At 42.8% G+C, this 26,572-nt stretch overlaps 1 long non-coding RNA gene across 1 annotated transcript; it reads right to left on the reverse strand.

Annotated features, from left to right (window-relative positions):
- Positions 1–1,418: 1,418 nt before the first annotated feature.
- LOC106887238 lies at positions 1,419–11,687 on the reverse strand. Its single transcript, XR_001411834.1, has 5 exons — positions 11,563–11,687; positions 10,821–10,925; positions 4,131–4,223; positions 1,572–1,645; positions 1,419–1,467 (listed from the first exon to the last, which is right to left on the reverse strand). It is a non-coding gene; the product is annotated as an uncharacterized LOC106887238 (long non-coding RNA).
- Between the last annotated feature and the right edge of the window lie 14,885 nt (positions 11,688–26,572).

Genomic DNA, 26,572 nt, shown 5'->3' on the forward strand with positions numbered 1-26,572 from the left:
CTGCTTCAGGTGATTTCTATAGGAAGGGAATTTGAGTGAGATTTTTCTCCAGAGAAAAGTCTTTTCTTTGTTGTTGTGATGTTGAACAGCTTTGGTCACCTTCTCGTTGAAATAGCCAGAGACTCTGTTATCTCAGTTCTCACACTGACAAAGGGCATCCAGTTTTGTAAATGCTTTGTTCCCCTCATCTGTTGTCACATTTTCACTCTTAAAGATCCAGGCTCGTCTGAAATAAGCTTATGTTTTTCAAATACTCGATTTCACACAATACTATTATTTATGGTTAAGGCTTCATTGGGAAGAATGACAATCAATCATGACTCAAAGATGGTGTCAGTGCCAGAAGCACTTGTATCTTTCTACAGGCCATCATTCTGACTTGCAATAAGAACTAGCAGACAGTGGATGGTCATTTCCCTTACTGTCCCCTGAGGTCATGTTAATCAGCCTTTGGCTTTACTGTCAGAAGGCATAAAAATGGGCCTCCATAGGCTGCAGCAGCGTAGGAGTGACGGATGATCCTGGAGAAGTACTGTTGATCCTCTATCGATGTCTCCAGAACTTGTTTCTTCCTCTAATTTCAGAGGTATCCACAGAGGAATGGCGGCGTGGAGGCCAGCTGGCTGCTCCACCCATCAGGTTGTTGGAAAGATGCTACAAGTAGCTGGATGCTGACAGCACATGGTCCATCATCCAGATGACTGCAACTAAGCACCTCCTTTGTAAGGTGGGACGTTCAGCAGCAGGTATGGTCTCACAGAAAAGGTAACTGCTGAGATTTAGACAATTCCAGTTTCCATCTGTTTATGACTGTCACCCCAGCTCCCAAATGCTCTTCAGTATTCACCTACTTACAGTTGCTGCCCCAGATGTTCAAGAAAGGGGGTGTTGGGAAAGAGAAGCGATACCCCAGATGCCAATGGGTGGTCAGAAGAATCCATTACATCCCAAGAATGGTGACAAAACGTGAGCTACAGGACTTGGAAAGGACAAGAATGAACGCATTGAAAAGCAAACAAAAAACCAACCAAACAAAAAGCTGGTAAGACCAGTGGAGGAAACATGGATAAACTGCATTGTGAGGATTCAACAGGAAAAATCAGGGCAGAACAAAACACAGAAGGCGCCACAAGGGACATAAGCAAACTTTTCTTGTTTCAACAAGCTTGCTATCCCTTCTCACGCGTGTGGGGTCCCGTCCAAACGTGCAGTCAAACAAATATTTTAAGCTGCTCTCTCTCTGCCAGCAGGAGAGCTGTTATTAAGGCAGCCAGCGCCGTGCCGCCTCGATGAGCCCCCCGAGAAAGCCCTCTCCCCTCTCCCTCGCTGCCTGGCGTGCCAGCCGGTTCCCCACACACCTTTGCTACGTGCTGGGAATGACGATTCCGTTTCCAGCGAGCTCTTCAACCCTTCCTGGGTGTAACTCTAGCCCCCCTCGAGCAAACGCACACCTGCTTTACGCCGCCTCTATGGAACAGAAGAAACAAGGCCCCGAGTACAGAGATCTTGTTAAAACACGCTACAGGCAGACCAGGAGATATTATCAAGCGATTGAACAAGGACCAATATACCTTTGGTGTTGAAATTCTGTCTGTCGTCCCCTGCCCCGCTGGATCCGCTCGATTCCAAGTTGCACGGCGCTGTTCTAAGCAGGATGACAGAAAATCCCATTGTTAATTAATGTTATTATTTTATTACTCTTGGTACTTAGTGGCCCAAGACATTTTAGCTGATAATTAAGATCAACTAATAACATTATTTCTTTTATACCTGGACTGTATGTAAGTATATTAAACAAACAAACAAACAAACAAACCAAACAGCTACACAAATATTTTAGGGTAGAGATCACTCAGTATGCAGTTTTCCTTAACACCTCTCAAGCCCATTTAATATTCAGGTTTGCTGTTACACAAAGTAATAAACTGACCAATAAACAATTTGCCTTATAGACGAAGCGAACATTAAGGCTTTAATCAACAATACTGTCAAAGTATTTAGAAGAAATTAGTTCATCATGCATAGCAAAGATGGGTTTCTCGAGACCTCTAATGAAAGCTGATATAGCCATTATCTGATTACTGTAACGTACACTCAATCATTAATACAAAAGTCCTCTTTAATGATCTTTCTTTTATGGCCACAGCCATCCTAGGAGGAAACCAGGAGGTGGGAAGGGGAAAGTATTGCTTCTTGCTTTTGTTTATGCCAATTCTAATGGGGTTGTGACACTGAAGAACGCTAATTCGAGACTGATGTTTGTTTCTTGGCCCCGATCACAAAACGTGGGTCAGACTTGCGAGAGGTCAGCAGTATTTGGTGTCCTGAGGGCAAAATGATGCTATTCAAGATTAAGCCAGAGGCTGTGCCAGTCTTCTGCAGTTCCAGGGACTGCCGGTTGGCATCTTAAAATGGTATGAATCCACACTCTCCATTACAGCTGTGCTGAACCAAGTCCCATTAGGACTAAGGAGCTGTGCCCTAGCATCTGCATGGAAACGACGATCCTGCTCCTCAGCAGCAAAAACATGGAGAAAGTAAAGATGCATAAGGGGTCTGGTAATTATTTCTCAAGTTTGTTATAGCAAACTGCATTCTGTTGTTATTTTGCTGCTGGCTCCTGCTAATAATTTGCTCTCAGTTTTTAAAGAATAGACCCCAAAAAGAAATTTGTTGGCATCTGGCTCAATCAAAATGGAAAAAGTCATAATAAGGAAACTGTCTTTCAAAAAGAGCGAGGACTGTGTTCTCTGAATGTAGATTTTTTTAATGACTTTGGATTTTGCAGATTGTAGTCATTATACAGCTATTTATGAGGAAGTATTATTGTTGTCTTTGTCAACAAAAAAAGCCTTGAGAACACTGTCTGTCACCTAGGATTAGTATTGCCACAAAATAAATGTTCTCTCAATAATTTTGTGGATGTTTTCACAGGATCGTTAGGGAACCTGAACCCCACTATTACTGCAAATTAAAAATTATTTAATAGTGCTGTCTGTGAAAGGGTGTTGTTTTTACAGTTGTCAAAGACCTCAGACACTGATCATTTTGTTTAACAATACCTTATTTTCTTTTAGTACTTCTAGACAAATTGCAGGTGTTATCTTATGATTCTTTAAATGTCTGTGTTATTGTAAAAGCACTAGTATGAGTGAATAAATAGTTGCCTAAAATAGGTATTGATTTTGCATCTTTAAAAGCATGGTACCAAGAACACCAATAATATGTTTACTTCAAAAATATGAATGTCTTCATGTACCATTCAATTTACACTACAAGTTTTAGAGCTAGGTATCTCTTTGGAACGAGTTCCTACTGCCTATCATTTAAGTCTCGTGTAAACTTGTAGGTTAAATGGTACTTTAGTCTTGTTCTGAATCAGAAATTAAATGTATCCTTTGGGAACGCTTCTAAATATTTTGACTTCAATGACCAGAGCTTTTTAGTCCTCCTCTGTGTTCAAGCCAGCCTCACGATTAGCTTTTTATTGCTCCCCCCATCATTCCTTCTCCTGTCTGGAGAATCTCAGCTGCTAAAACCCACCACTGCCAAATCTGCTGCAGACTGTGGACAAAGGAGAAAGTTCAATGAAACAGGAACACTCGAGCTTCCCGTTCCTGCCGTGCTGTGACTGTAAAACAACGGAGTTACAGCAGACCTGTAGAATATGCAAAAGAAATGGACCTTTAAGGAATGGATGTTTTCACACACTGACAGGGGTACTAAGCTCCCATGTTCTCCTACCATATGAAAGTCATCCTTGTGTATAATTCTATCTACATTCCTCCGGTTCACTTCCTGTTTCGGCCATGATAAATGTCCTTTTATATTTAGGGATTTTAGGGTTACTCATCTTTCATTTCTGTTATCGAATCTGTATTCCAAATATCTGTCTGCATCCTGCTTGTTCCAGAATGATATATGAGTCCACAGATAATATATGCACCCCATGCTTAAATACACCCCTGCTAAACTCCCAGAATTAAGTTCACTGCTCATTTTGGCTGATATTCTTCCTTGGCCACTGCCCCCCACAGCAACCGCTTCAGCACCATCAGTTCACAATTTCCAGAATTCATAGAATTCACAATTTCCAGAATTCACAGACAATGACCAATCAAGCTACGTACCTTTGGAAACGTGTTTTCTTCAAGCATTGCAGCAAAATGTGGACTTTGAAGAAGTATTTAAAAGACGAACGCAGCTGAGATGGATTAGAGATCCTGATGGAAGGACAGAAAATTAGTAGCCATGGGAGGGAAAGGTGGACGTGATCTGATTCATTGCTCTCCCTTCTGTCTAGAGGACATGTGAGATCACTCTCTGTCACTGTGGAAGAGTCTGTTCCAGTTGTAAGATCAGCTGTTATTACCGGTCTCCAGGAATCTCTTACTTTCTTCCTCCATCTGCCTGTTAACATTTCCCTCCAAGTAATTCTTGCCACCAAGATGAAAAAAATATGTTAACAGTAACATACAATTACTGCAATTACTCTGGCCCAGCCTTCAGTAAGTTTCACAATCCATCCATGTACAATCACAGTACGTTCTCCATTGACCCTGGTGTGTTCCTAGGTTTTCACAATTCACTAACATATCGTTCAACAAGTCAAGAGTTTTCAGGATTACATTTTCAACATTTGTTTCTCCTTGCTATGTTTCCACTTACTGAATTAAAAAAACAATATTCTACTTTAAAGTCCACATTTGTTGTTGTATTTAGGAAATCTCTCTTTCCTCTAAGTAACTTAAAGTCCTGGATGCTCCCTCCTTATTTTGATTCTAAATGATTAACCATTACGCCAATAATGTAATTAGAAGACAAAAATCAGAATTACTCCAGGGTGAGAAACTGTCTTAGAGCTTTAGGTCACTCCTATTTGGGGTGCTGATGTAATTTGACTGTAATTTGATGTAATTTGGGGTGCTGGGTCAATGATGTAATTAAGAAGTTTTCCAGTCCTCATAAACATTCCAAGGTTATCCTCCCCAGACTTTTGCCTTTTTCCTTTCCTTGCCACTCCAAGCCCTGTCCCTGCCAATACCTGACACAGGGAAAATGGGACCCTCACAGGTGGCCTCTGCTGTGCTCCCAGCAATCTCTGTCAGCCGGATACTTTAATTCATTCTTTCCTTTTTATCTGGTGTAAAGGAGCAAAAGGGCTGAAACTCTCACCTTCGTTAGGGATAATGTATTCAGACCTCAAGTGCCCAGTACTGCACGTGTGTTGTACTTGGGAAAGAGTGTTTCCCCTTGCACTGCTGGAGAGTCTAAATGTATTTAAGTCAAAGGCAACCAAGCTTCTAACACTTCTTGCAGTCCCTGTCTTGGAAGAGGAATTGCCATAAGAAGTACTATTAAAGACTTCCCAACAAGGGATTTCTGGAGATCATTTTTGTGCACTGGGTGTATCTTTTAAAAGGGTGTTTTAAATTGTTAGGAAGAGCCTTAGAATACAGGGGGATCTGCATAGACACGTATGTCTCTAATACCACTTAATTCCTCCAGTGCTTTTTACCCAAAAGGATTTATCTCATAGGCTCTGTAATAGACCTAGTGAGCAGGGGAGTCTGCTGGCTCGATAATAGCGATAAAAGTCAGATATCATAATGCTCCCATTTCATTAGGAAGCTATCTGTCTCCTGGTTGCAGCTGGTTATGACCCACCAAAAAGTGGATACGTGGCTTGATACAGCATAAAAAAACATAAGCTATATATTAATGATCACATGCTGTTTCTATCTCAAAAGGACAGTTCTCTTGGTTCTAGTTGTACTTTGTTTGATTTGACGGTGGGAGGAAAGGGAATAGACCATTCTGTTCCTATAATTTGTAAAAAAGTGTCAACAATTTTAACCTGCATTTTCCCTTCAGTCGTACTCTCATCTCAGCTAAAGCTTTGATGTTTTCCTTCACTGACCATGACCATCTTTTAAAACACTTGAGATGAAGTCAGGTAGATCAAATAGAATATGGTATCATCTGTGCACGCTCTAACAGAGTTAATATATATCAGTAAAGGGAATGGGTTACTTCCCTCATTCAATCTAAACTCATTTTTGTCCTCAAGTTCCATACAGGTATGGCAGACTAAGGACAAAGAGGATGAAGTAACATTAATTGTATGGTTCGGGGTACCATTTAGACTAGCAGTAGCAGATAATTAGACAGATAAAGCTTTTGGTTTAGATGTTTGCGTGTTGTTAGGAAAGCACAGCGTATCATATGGTCTAACTTGATCTCCCTGTTATTTTGGTGAGGTGGGGTGACAACTGCAATGCTTTACCTCAAGTTCTAGGTTGAGGACCATATTTTGATATGACATTAAAGCTCTTCCAGCAAAGGTCTCCCTGTCATCATTTTGGTGAGGTGGGGTGACAACTGCAATGCTTTACCTCAAGTTCTAGGTTGAGGACCATATTTTGATATGACATTAAAGCTCTTCCAGCAAAGCCCTGCTACTTTTTCCATATATAGAAAGTATATTAGTGTTCAGTCATATTGCTCAAGAAGAAAACAATACATCTAGCTAATCCCACATATTTTCTTTGCATTATATCTTGCCACCCATTTATTATACACCGTTCTCTCTCTGCAGTCAATTGATCCTTTTTTCCCCTTTCTTTCCTTTCCAGTTTCCCTGATTCCAAACCTCTCACTAAGCTTGATTTGCTGCTTCTGCTGGGCCACCTAAACTATGCCATGTGTATTATACCTCAGGGTAGATCATTAATTCCCACCTCTTTGATTTAGCTGCAGTCTCAGTCAGATCCCTGCATCATTTTATCTCCCTCCATTTTTTCTGCCAGGTTGAAACTCAGCTTTGGTTCTGCCTCCTTGAACGTTAGAAGAAAGTACATTTCTTTTACTTTGACCTCATTTTCTCACCTGACAACACTGGGCTTTTTTACTGATGTCTCCCCAAATCACGTTTTTCCCATTTAGCACGAGGGATAGCATTTCTGTGTTTCAGCAAAAGCAGCTATTTGCGTTGCTATCATGTGGAGAGTCATCCTATGCGTCTGCCTGTGCAGTTCTGAGCTCAGTGCCAAAACAATTTGGGAATTTGTATTAGAGCTAGAAAGCCTTTCTACTATCTTGATAGCTTAGCTGTATTTGCTGTCACAGTACTAATACGGGCCGGTTGATTCCGCATTCCTCAGGACATTTCTGTGTTCTTTCTTGGGCTCTGGATCACTGTTGGCCACTGGTTTCTAATCCAACGTGTACATATGCAATGATATATTCATCAAATAGCTGGTAAGTTTTCTGTTACTATGCAAAAACTCAGATCTCTTAACCTCCAGGCTAAACCTACAATTCAACCACTTTCTTATTTAATTCCATACTGACTTCCTTCACATTTTACTCATTTAAGCCGAGTTTACATTTGTACTCTCCTCAGAGTCGCATCCAATACCCTACAACATTAGCAGTCCTTTCAGCAAAATTAGGGTAATGTATCTTTCTTTTATCAAATACTGCCACCAAAGCCTAATTGTTAATGCTCTTCAGCTTAGATGGTCCACAATTGCTTGTCTCAGTAGTTTTAGCTCGGTGTAATGGTCAACAACCCACCACATCCACTGCAGATTCATCAAAAAACCCCACCTGATTTAACAGGAGCGGAAGCTGGCCTGGCAACCCTAGAGATCAAAGTACACTAATGTATTTACAGGAGCTGAACACACAACCGTACGATCTTCTACCATATTTAACTGTGTAATGTGTATCATTTCTTGTTCTGGGAGGCCACCTTTACAGGTTGGTTCTTCAGTTTCAGTGCCCATTTAGTCCTTCTGCGTCCAGAAAGCAGACAACATGCTAGCTAGGGTTAAGATTTTGTTTCGGTTTGTACATATCTACTCATCTTCAACTCTTATTTAGGCACCCAAACCACATCAAATTCTATCAGTCTTCAGCTACTACAAAATGGAACCATCACACTACTGATCTCCCCCACCTCCACAACCACCATATATTTTTTTAAATGAATATATAGATCAGAATCATTTTCTCTAATAAAAAGCCACAACTGTGTCTACTACATGGTACGAATGACTTAGGAGCTCTTTTTCACAGCAGCATTTTGCAGCCCTCATCACTGTGCAATGCAGAGATTTGTGCCTGGAAAGATTTTGTTCTCCTTGAAGAGTTTACCTTCTAAATAAGGCTTCAGAGCATAGACAAAACAGACCATGACAGGGGACCAGAGGTGATAAAACCAAAAGGTTTCAGTAGAAAATCAAAAGTCTCGACTTGCCATTTGGTCTAACTAAAACCAAAGAGAAGCAGTTCAAAAGCTTCATGACAGAGGATTTTTAGGGAGAAAGGTAGAGGAAAATGAAATGCAATTTAGTTGTTTTGATTGGGCGAGACAGCGTTTGCCAGAGCAGGCAACAGCCAGGTTATCATGGTGTCATTACCAGCTCAGAGCAGGCAGGAATTATTAGTTTGTGGCACATGTGGTTCTGACAGATGGGATGACATTGTCCTCTGGCCTGCAGGAAACTTTTCCTATTCTGCCTCCCTTTCTGTCCCTGACACTTCTTCCTCCCTCTGCTTGGTCATGCCCTGATCATCAGCACTCACAACCTCAGCTGAACAGGCATTCTGGCTCACGGGAGAACGTCCCCTCTATTACCTTGGGCTTTGCATCAGTGTAATGCACTAAGAGCTTTTATTTTATTTATTTTGGCTGGAAAGCGGGTGTGGATGAACTTACTGCTTTACTCCAAGGCTGTTGAGAGATCTCTTGCTTTACAATACAGCTACTGGCTGGAATTTCCTCAAGGCCTTGCATTCCCTGCAGCTGGGACTAGATTTTCAGAAGATTTCTGTTCCCATGTAAGCACCTAAATAAACGTCAAGATCTTCCAGGAGCCCTGCATGTTGAGTTCTGTGTGGACTGCCACCATGAGATTGGCTCTTGAAAACTGAACCCCGTGAAGTGGTGATTGTACTATTTACTACTTGTGATGCTTTTTCAGATGAGACATAAAATCATTCACAGTATTTTCACTATTTAAGGATCACTCATAAAGAGCTATGTGCCACATAAATAATTACACCTCCGCCTGTCCCTCTCTCTCTGCAACTCTCTGTAGAGCAGATCATAGAATCATAGAATGGTTTGGGTTGGAAGGGACCTTAAAGATCATCGAGTTCCAACCCCCCTGGCCATGGGCAGGGACACCTCCCACCAGACCAAGTTGCTCCAAGCCCCCTCCAGCCTGGCCTTGAACCCCTCCAGGGATGGGGCATCCACAACTTCCCTGGGCAACCTGTTCCAGTGCCTCACCACCCTCACAGGAAAGAATTTCTTTCTAGTATCTAATCTAAATCTCCCCTCTTTCAGTTTAAAACCATTACCCCTCGGACCCTGTACTTGGCTTGGTTGGACTTCAGGAGGTTTGCACAGCCCACCTCTCAAGCCTGTCCAGGTCCCTCTGGGTGGCATCCCTTCCCTCCAGTGTGTCAACCGTGCCACGCAGCTGGGTGTCCACAGCAAACTTGCTAAGACTGCACTCTCTCTCACTGCCCATGTCTCCAACAAAGATGTTAAATAGCACTCTTTACTGAAAACTTCTTTCCTAACAGAGACTCATCCCTACAGTTCATAAATGGCTCACCAGAGGCAGTGGGGAAGACTGGATCCATAACAGAGCTGGCACAGCTGCCTGAAGTGCATTTCCACAACTCCTGCTTTACTTTGGGATCCATGCTAGTAAAGGACGCTGGGTTTGTATAGGTTATTATTTATGCCATTATGTTAGTTGTATTGTTCAAATGGATTCAAATAAATTGGTCTTTCTAAGACTTGAACCAACTCATGGATTTCTGCATAAATTATTAAGTAGTCTGCATTCAAACTTTTCACTCTATTGCCTGGTTTGTAGTTTGGTAAGAGGGATTTCAGGATGTAGGAATGCCACATTAATTTTACATTTAATAGTGATATTTCATTGTTTCTAAAACTTTTCACACTATCTCATTTCTTGTAGCCATTTCTAAGTCATGTTTTTATCTGCCAAGATGACATGTTTGAAGAGCTTTGGCAAAGCCTGTACGAAAAACTTGTATGAAAAACAGGATGTTGAGTAGCACTTCCCAAATGTGAGAGAGATACAGCAGAGTGTTTTAGAAGCCAATTAATTATGGAATAATTCCTGCAAACTGTAGCAGTAATTAATGAGCAAGTAACATGCAGTATTTAGAAGTGAACAGCAGTTAGCAAACACTATATGTCATTTTGTGACTGTAATACAAGAAACAGTCCTGTACCCATTTATTGATTATGGGTATTAACAGATTCCCCTAGTTAATGATGTGTCTTCTGCTTGTATCCTCTAGTTCTAATCTGAAATATGACTGCATAAAAAAAAAAAAGTAGCACTTTCTTGCATGCATTCACAGGAGAAAGAAGCAAGTTTCCACAAGAGTTTGCTTGGGTTGAGAAACCAGCTGTGATTAACTCAGGGAAGACAGTTGCAGGGCCAGTGAGAAATTAAGACTTCATTGCCCATCAGGAAGAATGCATGATATAACCAGGGGGCTCTTCTCATACCTGGGGGGTAAGCAGTACTGTGCACCCTTTCTCTAGCCTTATGATACACCCCTTAAGCTTTGTGAAGCAATTCATACACAGCCCAGAGAACGGGATGAGTGTGACCTGGTCCCTTTGCATATCGTGAGGAAGGTCTCCCTGGCTTCTGTACACATCTCTGACCTGGTGCTGAATAAACTTTTTCAGTTCATGCATTATCAATGACGTTTCCAATCAGCCCCACCAGCCAAAATCCACTTACAACATCACTGACCTGCAAGACCTGTTTTAGTACATCTCCATCGGCTCCTTCTGGTTTTAGATCATCAGAGGACACCTTCAGGGAAGGGATGGCTTCTTCCACTATGTTTGTACAGCTCTTAGGACAGAAGGAAACCAATGTTAATTGGCAAGTCTATGAAACTTCATCTTAAAAAAAGTCTACTTCATCTTAAATAGAAAAAGAAGAAAAACAAAAAGGAAAATGGTGATAAAAAATAAAAAGAACAGAGATATGACCAACAGAGCCCAGCCAAATTTGGAGAACTCGACAAGAAAAAACAGCATTTTAATTTCTAAATGGAAGAAAGCTCACTGTTTATATCACTAGCAACAAATACAAGAAATCCAGAGAAAATTTTTACATAGAGTGTCACTACGCTTTAAAACTCAAGGTTGTTTTAGCATTGCCCTTTAAAGATCCCAAAGAGAATCAGCTTATTGAAATGCATTAAGACTGGTGGTTTTCCATTAACTGCTTTCAATAGGATGAAAAATTTAACTGAGAAAAGGAAAAATTGTAAGGAAACACACCTGCTACCCAGTACATGTGCCCATTCACCAGAGAATGTTTAGGTATGTTCAAACTGAAAAAAGGTGTATTTGCCTCAAAGTCGTTCAGAGATCTTTAAATGCACTACATATTTTTAATGCCTTACTTTTTCAATCCTTAAACTGCTTGGAAAGATCATGAGCAAAACTTTTGGGCCCTGACTTCTGTGATTCGTCTTACATACCCTGTTTTCCAAATTGAGAGCATCCAGAATGTGGTTAGCAGTAGTGAGGACTTCAGCTCATCTGACTGCTCTGGGGTAGGTAGAATCTTCTAACCATCTCCTGTAATGTCTTGGGCCTGTTGTCCTGTCAAGAATGCAAGCTTATTACACAAATAATTTAACACTTGAATGATTGACTCTTGAAGAAGTCACAGCAGTCTTCCAGGCAACAAGCTCTCTTCCTCAAGGCACTTCTGTTTTGATCTTGTTTCATGGCTACAGCCTAGCAGCCTTAAAATCGGTCAGCTAGCACTTGGCACCCAACTCTATGTTGAAAAGGGTCCAATTTTCAGATAGGAAAGGACCACAGCAGTTCCAGAGAATTCAAAGATGTGGGTGCTTGCTACTCGGGATAGCAGAGTATTTTTATGTGTCTGCATCTACAGTTAGTCAGACTTTTTAAGACACATTAATCAAGTGTGTGTGTAAGCACCATTCAAGGAAAAAGCATGTGATTCGTGCAGTATTGCCAAAATACTTGCAAGAAGACCACTAATGAATTTAAGCTCCCCTGTATGTGCTTTTTTTTTTTTTTTTTCTTAGGCATATTAAGAGTCCTGGCAGGAGGTGTCAATCTGAACCCAAAAGAAGGCTCATCTTTCCTCACAATTCCTTCTTAACTTAAACAGCGGAAGTATCAAATATGAATTATTGACAGGTTGAGATTGATCTGTCACAAGGGCATTAAGAATTTATTGCTTGGGGGAAAAAAAAAAAGTCTACTTTTATAAATGCCTAAACTGCTTTTATTTTGTCAAATAAGAAAAAAAAAAGGCAAATGCTGAACGTACATAAAACCAGCCGTGGGACTGCATTATTTTTCCTCGCTTTTTTATGGCAAGGAGAGTGTTAAACTGCCATCCACTAAAAGCAGGGATTTTATGCTGAGGTCTCCAAGTCAGTGAATTTACATTTCGTAAGAACACCCTGAGGGGCTTTCAGCTACTTTGCTTAAAAGGTAGACAGATACATTTACAGCAGCGCATGCAGAGCTCCATGTGCTAACATGGCCAGGGAGCTGCAGCTTCTCCTTCTGGCACACGTGTGTTCGGGGTGACTTAGTTCTGAGCAGGTAATGCATCAGGACACTTTTATGTGTTGGCTGGGAATACAGTTCAGCAAAGAATGTGACTGTAATTACCAGTAACGAGGGTATAAATTTCTGATCCCTGCTTTGTCGGCTGAATCTTGCTAGTGTTTCTAAGCATTTACATTTCACAATTGCCTTATTTATAGCCTGAAATTTGGTCCACTAGTTTTTCATGCGTGTGAAATGCTTTTTATTGCATGTGGTGGGAAACTACCGCCTTCACAAACTAGCCTTTCATTAAAAATATTATAACTAATGCAGTTTAAAATATTTTAATTATATAATAACAGATTATCGGAGATTTTTAGTTGGAACACATTAATCCTATAGATTTTTTCCTTATTTCAGATAAATAAAAACCTTATATCATTGTGTTCGAATTCATACAGTTGCTACAAAGAAAAAAATTGTAAATAAAAGAAAATTCCTATAGTATTATCCCCCCAAACCAGGCCATGGCTGCTATGTAGAGTCACAATAGGAAATGTGGCATATTAATTCACCCATAGCTTCAACCACCCAACATGCAAGAGAGCAGTTTTTCATTCCCATTCCAGAGCCATTCAAGCAACTTGCCTCTGCAAATCGTTCCATCCACTTCATCACTCAAGATGAACGACCAGGTTTTGGGGCCAAGCTGTCATTCACGGTGGGACATTTGGAAATGTGCTTTTCTTCAATGGTTGAGCTTTCCAAGACTAGACACTTTGTAAGGTCTGCATGTTGCTAGGCTTGGACATCTGGACACAGAATAAAGATCTTCTACAAGTACCGTAATTGTGAACGAATCCCTGCATATTATATGGTTCCTTTGCACATGGAAAAGTATCTGGGACAAAACTTGCTCTAATTTTCAGCACCCATCAGACTTGCATCACAGTCTGTCGCTCAGTGACAGCAGTAATAATACTTTCCAAAGCTGCCACCTAGAGCAATGCCTGTCTTCAATAATATTTTATATCATTTTAAGAATAGCTCAAGTTGTCTGAAGTCAGTGCTTTCAATGCAGTCACCTTGCCTCACCGGTCAAGTCCTAAATCAAATTAGCAAATTAATATGAACCTTTGGTGCTGACTTGGCTTTCCTCAGTGATGAATCAGGCCTTTTGTTCACTCCTGTTTTCTGAGCCAAAAGATAAAATTTCCAGGCCCTATTCTGGTTTTAGCTCTTGAGTTATGCCCGATCTACACACGAGAGCAGAGTTTTTCTCTTCATACTTTTCTTTGAAAACAACTTCAGTCGCGACGTCTAAAGGTGGGTCTTTGATTGTGTGTTTAAGTGGTTTATCATGAAGATGTCAGTGATATCTGACTTGCTTGGAAATACTTCCTGCAGGATAGGCTGCAGTTGGCCATGAAGGTTCCTAAGGGAGTAAAGAGAGGAGAGAGCAGAGATCACAGCTCCTATATGAAGCATCTGTGGAGCAGCCTCTTACAACAGCAGGGCCCAAGAAGAGCCTGCTCATCTCTTCCCATTTGCTTTAAAGAACAAATAGTATGAAATGAGGTGAGGAGGAAGTAGACCACAGTCCTGCTCCCCTCCACTTTGACACAATAATGGAGTGAGAGTACAAGAGGGTGTTCCTGACCTGAAAACATGGGTGAAAGCACAACTATGCATTGTTAATTATAACATTATTTTCATTAGCATACTATGCAACTCAAACAAAGCAGCAGCCAGACGCTGGCATTGACTTCAACCCTACCCTCTCTTCCTGTCTTCAAAATGAACCTGACTTTTGGCTTTTACTACAAACACCACAATAGCATCTAATCATCCCAGAAGAGCCTGCATCATCTTCAAACTGTGGAAAAGAGCACAGGAGAACAAATGAAGATACTCCTTGGTAGGCATGATTTCCCCTTCTGCTCACTCAAACACAAACCCTCCCCCCCAACCACTAGTGAGGTCTGCATATAAACCATGTGTGCCTGGGTCTAGCATCTACTGGACTACAGCCTCTTTCATTTTGGTTTTACCTCATTTACAATGTACTTGAGAAGAAATGTCAGGAATATAACAATTTTGTTTCAGAGACAGGAGGGAAAGCCCAGTTGCAGACCTATCATTCCAATGTTGAATGGAAATGTCATAAAAAGTTATGAGGAACGTTTGGACATATCCACCACAGAACTGCTAATAGCCAGGTGGCCAACTTGCATGCCTACAAATAGAAAAGCCACGTTTAAACTCATTGTCCTGCCTTTATCCCTACTGAGGCTTTGGCCTCTGCCCCCTGCAGTGGATACCACGAATCTAACCACTGACCTGGCAGAGTAACTCTTTGGACCAGAGAATGGTGAACCATTCACACAACACAACACCTCTGACAAGGCTGAGAGAAAGTGGGAGAGGCAGGCAGACGTGCACTATAAATCATCCCTGCACCCAGGCTGGACAGTATATGGGGGTCACCAGTGCCCCAGGTGGCCACACTATTTCCCAGTTGGTCATTCTCTCTTTCTTTCCTAAAACTTCCAGTCCTGAGAACTTTTCACTGAGAAGTTCTCATTGAAGCCAACACACTTCCACGAAACATTTTGTATTTTTGTAAAATGCTGCATTTTGACAGAAGAATGTTTTCCAGAAGTTTGTTTTTTTCCAAACAATTCTCATGACAAGCTCTAAAGGATGCTAGGGGTGTTTTTGAGAATCCAGATAATAGAGAGAAACATTAGCTCAAACACAACATCAAATCTTAGGATCCAATTCTGGAAGAGCCCATGGCTGATACTGACACCACGACTGCCAGCCTCAGTCCATCACCTCAGACCACGGCTCTGTAATTCTTACCATGTAAGAACAGGGAGTTTGGGTCAAAACATACTACCCTTATATGCCATCACGGTACCTTTAAAAGCCAAAACCTTATTCTTGAAATGTTTCACCCAAGATACAGTGCAAAATTGATATAAAGAACAGAGCACTAATGTTCCTGACCATATGGACTACTCCGAGATACCACTTCTTATTGATAACAGATTTCCGTGGTGCCAGCAGCAGTGCTCCCCCGAAACCTAAGCCATGAGTCTGAGGAAGTTTAGAAGGGACGACTTTTCATGCAGTAAAGAACTTTTCAATGTAATACTGAAAACAGAAATCCTTTGTTTTCCTCAAATCTCAAGACAGCGGCTTTTCATTCCACGTTCAATCAGGGCACAGCACAATTCTCATGACAAGCTCTAAAGGATGCTAGGGGTGTTTTTGAGAATCCAGATAATAGAGAGAAACATTAGCTCAAAAGCAACATCAAATCTTAGGATGCAATTCTGGAAGAGCCCATGGCTGATATTGACACCGCGACTGCCAGCCTCAGTCCATCACCTCAGACCACGGCTCTGTAATTCTTACCATGTAAGAACAGGGAGTTTGGGTCAAAACATACTACCCTTATATGCCATCACGGTACCTTTAAAAGCCAAAACCTTATTCTTGAAATGTTTCACCCAAGATACAGTGCAAAATTGATATAAAGAACAGAGCACTAATGTTCCTGACCATATGGACTACTCCGAGATACCACTTCTTATTGATAACAGATTTCCGTGGTGCCAGCAGCAGTGCTCCCCCGAAACCTAAGCCATGAGTCTGAGGAAGTTTAGAAGGGACGACTTTTCATGCAGTAAAGAACTTTTCAATGTAATACTGAAAACAGAAATCCTTTGTTTTCCTCAAATCTCAAGACAGCGGCTTTTCATTCCACGTTCAATCAGGGCACAGCAGAAGTATTTAAAAGGAGAGAAGAAAGGCTTTGTTTTCACACGACCCCGGAGCTGCTTCTCCCTCCTCCCCCTCCCCTGTGCTTCTGTCAGACTTTTAGGCTCCATAACATCAAGCAACCTTTATCAGACTTGGATTCACCATGATTTTATAGGCAGGTGCCTACATTTAGAAAAACCTACTGTGTGCAACTTTATACATTTAAGTGGATGTGACCTTCTTGAAAAGTCAGATTATTGTCTTATGCTTGATTTCCATGTGGTTTACACCAGCAGAAGTGCGATCAAAGCGTAATTTGCAATATTCTGAGCAGGTTTTTAAAGGGGCAGAAACAGCCATATCCAGGCTTCCCTGGATTTCAAGCTGACTTTTGATTAGCTTTTTGTGCAGGTATTCCAGGTGTTGCCATTAGTTAGACATTCTGATTCTTGCTTTCTAATTATATAGTCCACAATTACTATCACCTTCCATTTCATTTTTGACATGACATGATCTATTTGTAGATATATTTCGGGTACTCCAGGAGCCAGAGCTCCAGCTAGGTGTGATGCGACACAAATTGCGTGTTGCAAATTATATGTTCAGGCCTCCGGAGCACAGCTTCATTCGTCAGCCTCCCAGGGGGGCTGGGGAGCCTAACAGCGACAGCCACTTACCTGCCTGGTGAAAAAAAGGTTATCAAGGCTGCTGGGTCTCTTCTGTCACCAAACAGGGGTGGAAGGACACAGCCCACTGGGCTTGCTGCTCCTGGGGAAGAAGGACACAGGGGAATCCTTGAGAAGGCCCCTTATCTGGAAAAAAAATAATATATATGTATATTAAAAAGCCAATTCTTCCAACCTCAGCATTGAGCTGAGTGGTAGAAGACAGCCAGGACCCTCACGAGTCTTTCTGGCTGTGATGGTGGCAGACTAGGGCAGAAGAAGGGGCAGGTAGTGGTGTGGATGCCTTGTCTACCTAGGGTTCCAGCGTGAGTCGGCTGCACAGAGAAGACCTGCAATGTCATTTCTACACAAACAGCATTCAAAGTACTTCCCTTCCCGGGAATCCTGACCCAACACAATATGCTCAAATCTCAGGGAATTCTGCTTGTTATTTTGGCCTCTAAATAATATCAGTTCTTGAGGCAAAATGCTGCTATTGCTTGCACAGGCCCCCAGCCACGTTCATAAAACCAAACTACCAATGAAGCAGCATGTCTTCCCATGTGGGAAAGGAACAGCAACCATGTAATGCTTGCACTTTAACATAAACACCAACATTTAGTACCCTATAGGCACTAAAAAACACCTACACTGGGTGACAGAAAGGCTTACTCACAAACAGGAAAATTAAAACCAACCGAAATCAGAATTTCTCTATTTCTTTTCCAGAATAAGTTGGAAGCAAGTCATATCCTGAGACATACCAACATATTTAAATCTCTAATGCTGTTTAGTGGTATTGCCACTACAGAACATGACAAAGAGGATCAGCAACTTCTTTTTTTTCTCAAGTGACATCACATTTTACATTATTTACGATTTTGCTGACTGAGAAAGCTTAGCTGGAAAATCAACTGTATACAGTAGTACACCACTTTATTTCTATTTTGAAACAAAATTGGAACAATTTTGAATTTAAATTGAGAAAGCCTTGGCTAGAGGTAAGCCTGCTTTGTGCACAATGTATCAGTGCTATATTTCTGGGTTTTTTCTCCCATTTTCACTTCTAGAGCCCTCTAATAGAGCGTGCCCACCCTAACAAATTGTTTTAAGCCTCTTTAGGACATGCTGTGAGCCTACCGTTTACCAGGACTCCAAAACAGCTGAAAAGACAGCTGTACACAGGTGAATGGCTACAGCCTGACTCCACAGCTTTCACATTTTTCTTCTGTGGATGCTATTTAAAAGTGATGGCTGTTCTGTAAGAGCATGGACTGCTCTCTGTCCGTCTGTCCCACTCTGCTCTGCTGCTGAGATTGCCTGTCCCAGGCAGAGCTGCCCCAAGGAGATTCTGGCTCAAGCCTCACTGGCTTGTCTCACCACTGTGTTTAGGTAGCCAGGGCCAGTAGCCACCATTTCAGAGCCTCTTACCTGAGAATCAAATACTTGCTTAAAAAAAAAAAAAAAGAGCTAGCTTTCAGTCTGAGTCTAAGGTTTAGCTCAAACTTAAGCCTCTCCTTTTAAAACACCCTAGCTACAGGCTCTTTTGGGATCAGAAGTGAAGCTGGGAAGTGGGAGAAGAGGAGGAGAAGGGGACAAGCTCCATAGGTCACTCTCTGTTTACTGTCTTGATCTTCACCCAATCCAGCCCAGGCTCTCCCTGAGGTTAACCCTTGTATTTAAAGAGTTGCTTAAGAAGCAGGCAGGAACACAGCTGCAGAGTCGTCATCATGTTTCCAGAAGAGAATCTGGCCCATCTGGAAAAATGAAGCCTGGAATAAACTAGGTTGTAGCGGAGTGACCTGGATGATACCTACACTGGAGAGGCACTAAAAGGAATGCCTTGTGTGCAGCTTGGCCAGGAGGGAGGTATGAAGTACAGCATATATGAAGCAAAACACGTATAAGATCACGGCAGCTGTAGGGGGAGAGTTTAATTATCTGGCCCTCCGAGTGGATTACATTAAGCGGAGGAAGCGAAGCTTGATCTGGTACAGGACTGCTTTCTAATTTAATGTGTACATCAATTGGCAAGGAAGGGAAGAATGCCAGATGTGGTATTAAGCAACACAGCGAATATGATTTAGGAGGTTAAGGTATAAAAAGGCTGCTAAGCTAAAACAGCTTCTGCAGCCACATTCTCTACTCCAGCTACAAGGTGTACGCTACTGCCCACCCCCATCCACCACCCCCCAAATTGGAGGGCAGAGAAAGGAGATGACGTTGCCTCCAGGTCCCCGTGGAAGCCCCTCATCCACCCCTGCACATCCCTGCTCCCGGGCAGAGCGCTGGCACCGGAGCCAGTGTCCCACAGCCAGCTGGCAAACCTGCCCGGAGACTGTCTTTCCAACGGGCTACTGAGAGACCGCAGGGATAAACTACGGCGGTGTTGTGTCACCTCTGCCCTCTCCTCATCTGCTTAATGATCCGCAAAAGCAGGCGAGCAACGCCTGCAGGCTTGAGGGACTGTGTGTGCTTTAGCTGCCTCTCCAAGGAGCTTTCGTGGAATTGTCAGAGTTGGAAAGGACCTTCTAGAGATCATCCAGTCCAACTCCCCTGCCAAAACAGGGTTGCCCAGAGCACATCACTCAGGGCTGCATCCAGTTGGGTCTCGAAGATCTCCAGAGAAGGGGACTCCACACCCTCCCTGGGCAGCCTCTTCCAGGGCTCTGACACCCTCACCCCAAAGAAGTTCTTCCTCAGATTTCAGTGGAACTTCCCATGTTCCAGCTTGTGCCTGTTGCCCCTCGTCCTGTCACTGGGAACCACTAAAAACAGTCCGGCTCCATCATCCTTCAACCCCCACCCTTTAGATAAAAGTCTTAATCCAGGTCAGGGAGCTGCTGGGAGTCACCTCACTCACACATCGGGAACATCCCCCTCCCAAGGCAACCCCTTCCATGCCCTCCCTGCACAGGGAGAACCTCGCAGCAGGTCTCTGAAGTGGAACATCTTCATGCACAGAAGGAAAAAGTTTATCTGATGGGGACCAGAGCTCATAGCGACAGCAGGATGGACCACGAGGCAGTCAATCAAACACAGCCATATAACCAATCCCAAAAGCATAGGGAGGTGCCACAAAAAATCTAGCAAAGACATACACCCGTAACCACCCTCTAGGAAGAAAGAGGGATTTATTTCAGAACGAGGTCAGATTATTTATTTTTTCCTGAGGAAATATAAGCCTTCCCCCAAAACTGCGTTCTGGCGAGTTTCAGGTTTCCTCACCAAGGCCCTACAAAACATTGTTTAGAGCTCTTAACACCAAGCAGCATCGCCACCACCCCGTGCTCAAAAGCCTCGGGTAATTTATGAGCTATTTCATGTACAAGGCCAGATTCCGGTCTCATGCCACAGGCTGTAAAACTAGAGCCACTTCCACTTCAATATATCCAGTTCCAGACAAGTTCACCACTCGGGCCCCTACCACGGTTTCAGTTTCCTCTATTGCCTTATTATTACATTACTTAGCAGGTCTGCCCATGACATTGCATTGGAAATAGAGCAATTATAAACACTGGCAGGAAACACTGGAGCAGCAAATGCTTTTTAAAAAATGGCAAGGCTAGGAAGAAATTCAATGGAGATCTTTCATTTGATAGAGGAAGAGCAGAGGGCCAGGGAAGGAATGAGTGGGGCCATGAAAGGGAATGAGTGAGAAGTCAGTGACAGATGAGCCCGATGCTGCTCTGAGCCTGAATTAATATCCTTTGCCTGAGTATTTACAGAAGAAGCTGAAGGTCACATCCCGGAAACAAGGATCCATTTTCTTGAGGGGGGGGGGGAAATGAAATGTGAAAAGGCTTTATGATCCAATCTGGACAGGTAGTTAGTTAATTAGAACTATTAAAAGTTGACAGGACCCGAGACTTAGATTAACTGCGTCTCCGAAGTTGGAAGGAAATAGCAAGGGAAATTGGCAAACCTTTAGTAATAGTGCTTGATAGCTTCCTGAGGAAGGTAAATCTGGAGATGCCTAGAAGGTAGCTACTCCAGCTTTACTTTTTTTTTTTTTGTAAAAAAAAAACAAACACCACAACCACATCAAACTTTTTTTTTTTTCATCTTTTTTAAATCAAGGGAGGATTTAGGAATCCACTCACCAGTAATCCCAACCGCAGCCACGGAACGGATATTGGAAAACATTAATATGGGACGGGGTTATGCAACACGCAGGAACAGCCAGCCCAGGGAAGGAGAGGCAGCTGGATTTACGGCGTGTCTGTCAAACGTGCTTTCAGTTCTTTTCAATACTTTTCTCAACGGAGTGGCAAAAGTGAAGTGACGGGCATAATTTACCCAGATGGAAGAGATTCATTTCGTGTCGCACCCCCACAAAGAGACTGCATTGTAGAATCAGTAAAGCACGGTAGAGAAAAAGAGCAATAGCAAATGGCCTCAAAATTATCTGCGGGACAAGAAGCAGGGTGTCAGCAAAATGGCACGGTTCAGGGTGACTAGAGGGACAGGAACAAGGCAGTACTCCCAAATTTCAGCATGATACCCGCTTTTGTTCAACTTTTTATATAAATGGCCTGCAGGGGATATAATTTTTCAAGTGGATTTTTTTTGCTGATAGCACATAAGTGTAAAACGGTGCACAGAGCAAGCAAATTTCAAATGATTTGAATAAATTAGGCTTATGGACAGATAAAGGGCACATCCAGTTCAGTGCGGCAAAGAAAGACGTGATGAATGCAAGGCACCAAATATAATCACAGGCAGGAAAATGGGAGGAAAAGGGGGAATATTGACCAGGGGAAAGGATATAAGGTAATTACTGATAAAATACTAAATAGATTTTTAGAATAGCTGGGAAAAACAGAGACAGGCACATTCTTCATGCTCAAAAAGACAAACAAATTCTTCATAATACATGCTGAGCTGTCTCTTCAGTAAAGCTGAGCTGAGACACCTCTTCCAACAGTCTAAAAACACTGAGGTAAAACCCCAAGAGTTTGAAAGTGAAGAGCCGCATCGTCTCAATTAAGACACAATATTATAAGACTTTTAAAGTGTATTTTCCCCTCCCCCCAGCAAACAAACACGCAAAATTACTTTCTCGCACTTTGAATGTTAATTTGGGGCCTATGTCTGTGGAAAAAAAAAACAAAAACCAAGCATAAATAAATTGAAAGGTAGTTATTACCGGTGAAAACAGCCTTTTTACTGCAAAGGTTATGACATTAACCCAGGGAAAAATTCATGAATATTCACAATCACCATTTGTCATTAAGAATCATAAAATGTGAAATGTTGAGTAGGGCTTTAGAAAACTCCTCCAGCCTACTAAATTCCCTCTTCACTACTTGCTATTATGCTAGCATATATCCCACCATTTTCGCAGCGTGTTTTAGAAACCAAATTCCTGCAAGCTTTCCTTATCCATCTCTAGGAGGAAAAGAGAATGAAGATAGGAATCACAAAGACCTGCAGAAGCCTGCTAAAAAATGAACAACTGAAAATTCAGCCAAGGACTTCTTCAGGTGTTCGTAACCAAAGCCAGGAATTCCCCCAAAGAAATGCAAATATTAAAAAAAAAAAGCACAAAGTTATTGGGTTTGCCCCTAAATATCTCAGAAACTATCTAGTTTCTGGAGATATGCGACTGTCAGATTTGTTCCAGCCACCAGGTGCTACATAATGTGTGTGCAAACACAGGGGAGGGCCTTTCGCAAGGGAATAAAAGGGCTGGAAGCCTGACTGGGGGGAAAAAATGAGGAGGCAGATGTTTCCCAACCAGAAGCAGCCACAGGCAGGTAGAAGGATTGACTAAAAAGATGAAATTAGGCAAGGTGCTTTAACTACAATCTCAATAGGTAAGTGGCTTTGCCAATATTCTACAAAGCAAAAAATGCCACAGGCACAGAGCACAAAATTGGGGGTCCGCTTACCGAGTGAGAGCAAATTGTGCAGAAGAAGGCTTGAACACTGGAAGGATGGGATGAAAAGCCACAGCAATCAATGGAGAGCCACAGTTAAAGCAGAAACCATGCGCATTCAGCAAGCAAAGCGGTCTCCCACGTGGAGTGCAGCAGAAGTCCACATGTGGGTAGATGCACAGAGACACAATAGCTTCTGAACCGTTTAGGAAAGCTCAACTGTTTATCTACATATCCATTCACCCCCTGTATTATGAAAACCAATGTGCCAGTGGAGGCCTGGCTGTCAATCAGCAAGGAGAATAGCCATCCCCAGTGCTAAAACATCACAGGCCATTTGCATGTTTACTGTGCTCAGTGATTAACACACCACAAGGGTGCTGGGGCCAGGATAAGCCACAGAAAGAGAACGGCTCCGCTGCAAGAGAAATAGGGTAAGGTACCCAGGTGCTCAGATGAAGGACAGGAAAGAGGGAGTGCATTCCATCTGTCCCTATGTTTTAGAAATAAGGGAAAGCACAAAGCAGGGAGATTAAATCCTGGAAGTCTGAGTTGCATCATACAAACTGAGAATGGCTGGCTGGGCTCAGCCCTTCCAGGAGCCACAGCAGCCATGGGTTTGTTCAGCAGAGGTAGGGGGCAGCTTCCTGCTGTGATGGCCTGGAGAGCAGCTAGGGCTTTTGGAGGCTTTTGGCTGCAGACTACTCCCTGACCCCAAGTCAATAAGGGCCCACCACCTTGCTGATACAGCCCAACATCTGTCCACAGCTGCTGCACAGGCTCAGGACTGCCAAGTGCTTTTGCCACATTAGCTGCACGGTACCCAGCCCCAACACCACCACCCCCTGCTCCAGGCTGGGAGTAGCTGGGCTGTCTTTGGAAGGCACATTTCCCAAATGCCTGAGCAGCCCTTTTTTCCCTGGAGCAGTGCAATCAGATGTCAGATTCTCACCCTACGTCCACATATTGCTGATGATAGATCTCACCTCCGGTAGCCAGCGTTCCCCTCGCATTCACATCTTCCCCCTGGCCTATTAATATATACAGGCACTTGTGCTCATTGGCATGGTGACTGTGCTTATGTCAGTCATGCTTCTTTGTATTCTCCCTGCTTAGCCACTCGCTGTTGTGCAAAGGATGTGTGCATCAGGCTCAACACCTGCTAGAAATCTCTGAGCTCTCTGTGCCTTTCCTCCATCCCCAAACACTCTGTCCTCACACCAAGTATTTTGTATTCTTCCTCCAATCTCATTCTCATTTTTGTTACTTTCCCCATCCTTATTTTCCAGTTAGCCAGTTTTTTTTAGTATTTTTTTCCTTTGTCATATTTGCTGTATCACTCAGGTTTTGTTGCACTTGAATTGCAGCCATTCAGAGCCACGTTAAAGGACAAAAAAATTTTAAAAATCTTATAAATCTTATAAATCCCAGCACCCTTCTCCTTCCCCCCACCTCCTCTCAACCCCCAGAAAAACAAACAAACATAAAGCTAACATCCTGCAAGAGAAAAAGTGAAAGACAAGCAAACTGAAATTGTTGTCTAGCCTGTCTGATTCATCAACATGATGAATCCTAAAAGCACTAATTGCAACTGGACTCATAACTACACCACCACCTTAAGCTGATGGGGGTCCCCACTGCTGCCACCCAGGCAATAGCACCCTGCCCCCTCCAAGGTTTTTGTTCCCACTTGTCCTCTCTCGCTGGGAGCAGCAGTCGAGCAATGGTACAAATAAACCCCAATCCCCATCCAGCCTAAAATCAAACCTCACCAAAAAGGACACCTATTTGCAGCCATATCCAATTCTTACCGTGGTCTAGACCCAACTACAAATATATCCTCACTCACAGAAAAGCAAAATTCACTATGTCAGTAAAAGGATTTTGGCAAAGCCCTGACAAAGCTTAAACGCTCTGCAGAGACATCCCGGATTTTGGCTGTGTTTAAGCTGAGAAGGTTTCTGGGGTTCAGGGCAGACCCTTGGGTTACTTAAAGGAAGATTCTAATTGAAAACCTATCCCTTGCTGTGTAAAGCAGATGTTTTGATAGGAAACAACATCAGGAAAACATTTGAAAAATGGGCTAACTGCAGTAGGAAATTAAAATACATTTCAAACCCCCACCACTCATTTTGTCCCCTGAATTCTCTTTTCCCTTTTTTCTGTATTCATTTAGATCCTAAATGGCACAGTGCTACTGGTATGGTTTTATACAGTATATATTATTATAATATTTAATTACTATTAATGCTTAAACATCTTATTCATTCTCAAAGTAGAATATGCCCTACTCTGCAGGACTCCCTTCTTACCACAAAACCAAGAAGTGCCTTGCAAATACATCCATGTGAAGCTTCCCCCTACACTGCCCTTCCAAATTGCCCGGAGAATAACACGGAGCCAGGGTTCAAATCTTAACTTCCAGGAATTCACTTTGCGCCACTCCTATCACCTTGAGGAGAGCCGTGCAGGGACGTCCCCCACCCCCACCATTCATCATTTCCTCTTTCCTTAAAGATTTTTCTTTCCTCCGCTCGCTCGCTGCATTATTTCCCGGAGGACTGCTGGGGGATTGACTGGGCTTTAATTGCTCAGCCCCGCCGGGCTCAGGATGGAATTTCACCTTCGCTTCTGCTCCCCTCCCAGCTCTCCCAAGCTGCTGCAGCTCTCGGTGATTTCCAAGAAACAGCGATTAGCGATTCACTAAGTTTGTCACTTTATTGCCTTCATGTGGGTAAGCCTGATGTAGGCCCAGCTGATTCACATTTATTCTGGATGTCCCCTCTCTGCTTTCTAAGAGCTATCTTCCCAAGGTCTGTATTACTTTCCAACGGACCCTTGTTTTAAAAAGAAGCTCAGTGTCATTATGACTTTACCCATCACTCTCTTCCTCCTCCTACTCACGTCTTAATGGACGCGCTCTTTGTAGCGTCGGTCCTCTTGCTGATCACAGAATCACAGAATCTTCTAGGTTGGAAGGGACCTTAAAGATCATCTTGTCCAACCGTCAACATAACTGACAAAAATAGTCACCCACACAACAAACAAAAAGCAACACCATCACTAAACCATACCTCCCAGCACTACATCAACCTGTCTTTTGAACACCTCCAGGGATGGGGCCTCAACCACCTCCCTGGGCAGCCCATTCCAATGGCTGAGAACCCTTTCAGTGAAAAAATTTTTCCTAATATCCAGCCTGAACCTCCCCTGGCGCAACTTGAGGCCATTTCCTCTAGTCCTGTCGCCTGTGACTTGGGAGAAGAGACCGACCCCCACCTCTCTACACCCTCCTTTCAGGTAGCTGTAGAGAGCAATAAGGTCTCTTGATGCATTCCTGCAGTCGGTTCCCTTTCCCCAGACCAGCTTTAGCCAACTTGCTATTTTCCCCCACCATCCCCACCACACAGCTTTTTCCAGGCAGCACTCTTGCTTTTTCTGTCAACAAAGGGTATGACCTTGTGCCCTCCTACACAGAAGTCATCCTTCATGTGTCTACAACAGGTAGAAATTTGCTGCCACGTGAATCTCTGGCATGGAGCCACCAGGAAAACAGGTAAGCTGGATGAGGAGGATCTGCATTATCACAAGCCCTGATACCTTGGCAGCATCATGGATTCACAGATTTGACAGAG

The sequence above is a fragment of the Calidris pugnax genome, unplaced genomic scaffold (genome assembly GCF_001431845.1).
Source record: "Calidris pugnax isolate Ruff unplaced genomic scaffold, ASM143184v1 scaffold34, whole genome shotgun sequence".
In the NCBI taxonomy this organism is placed as follows: Eukaryota; Metazoa; Chordata; class Aves; order Charadriiformes; family Scolopacidae; genus Calidris; species Calidris pugnax.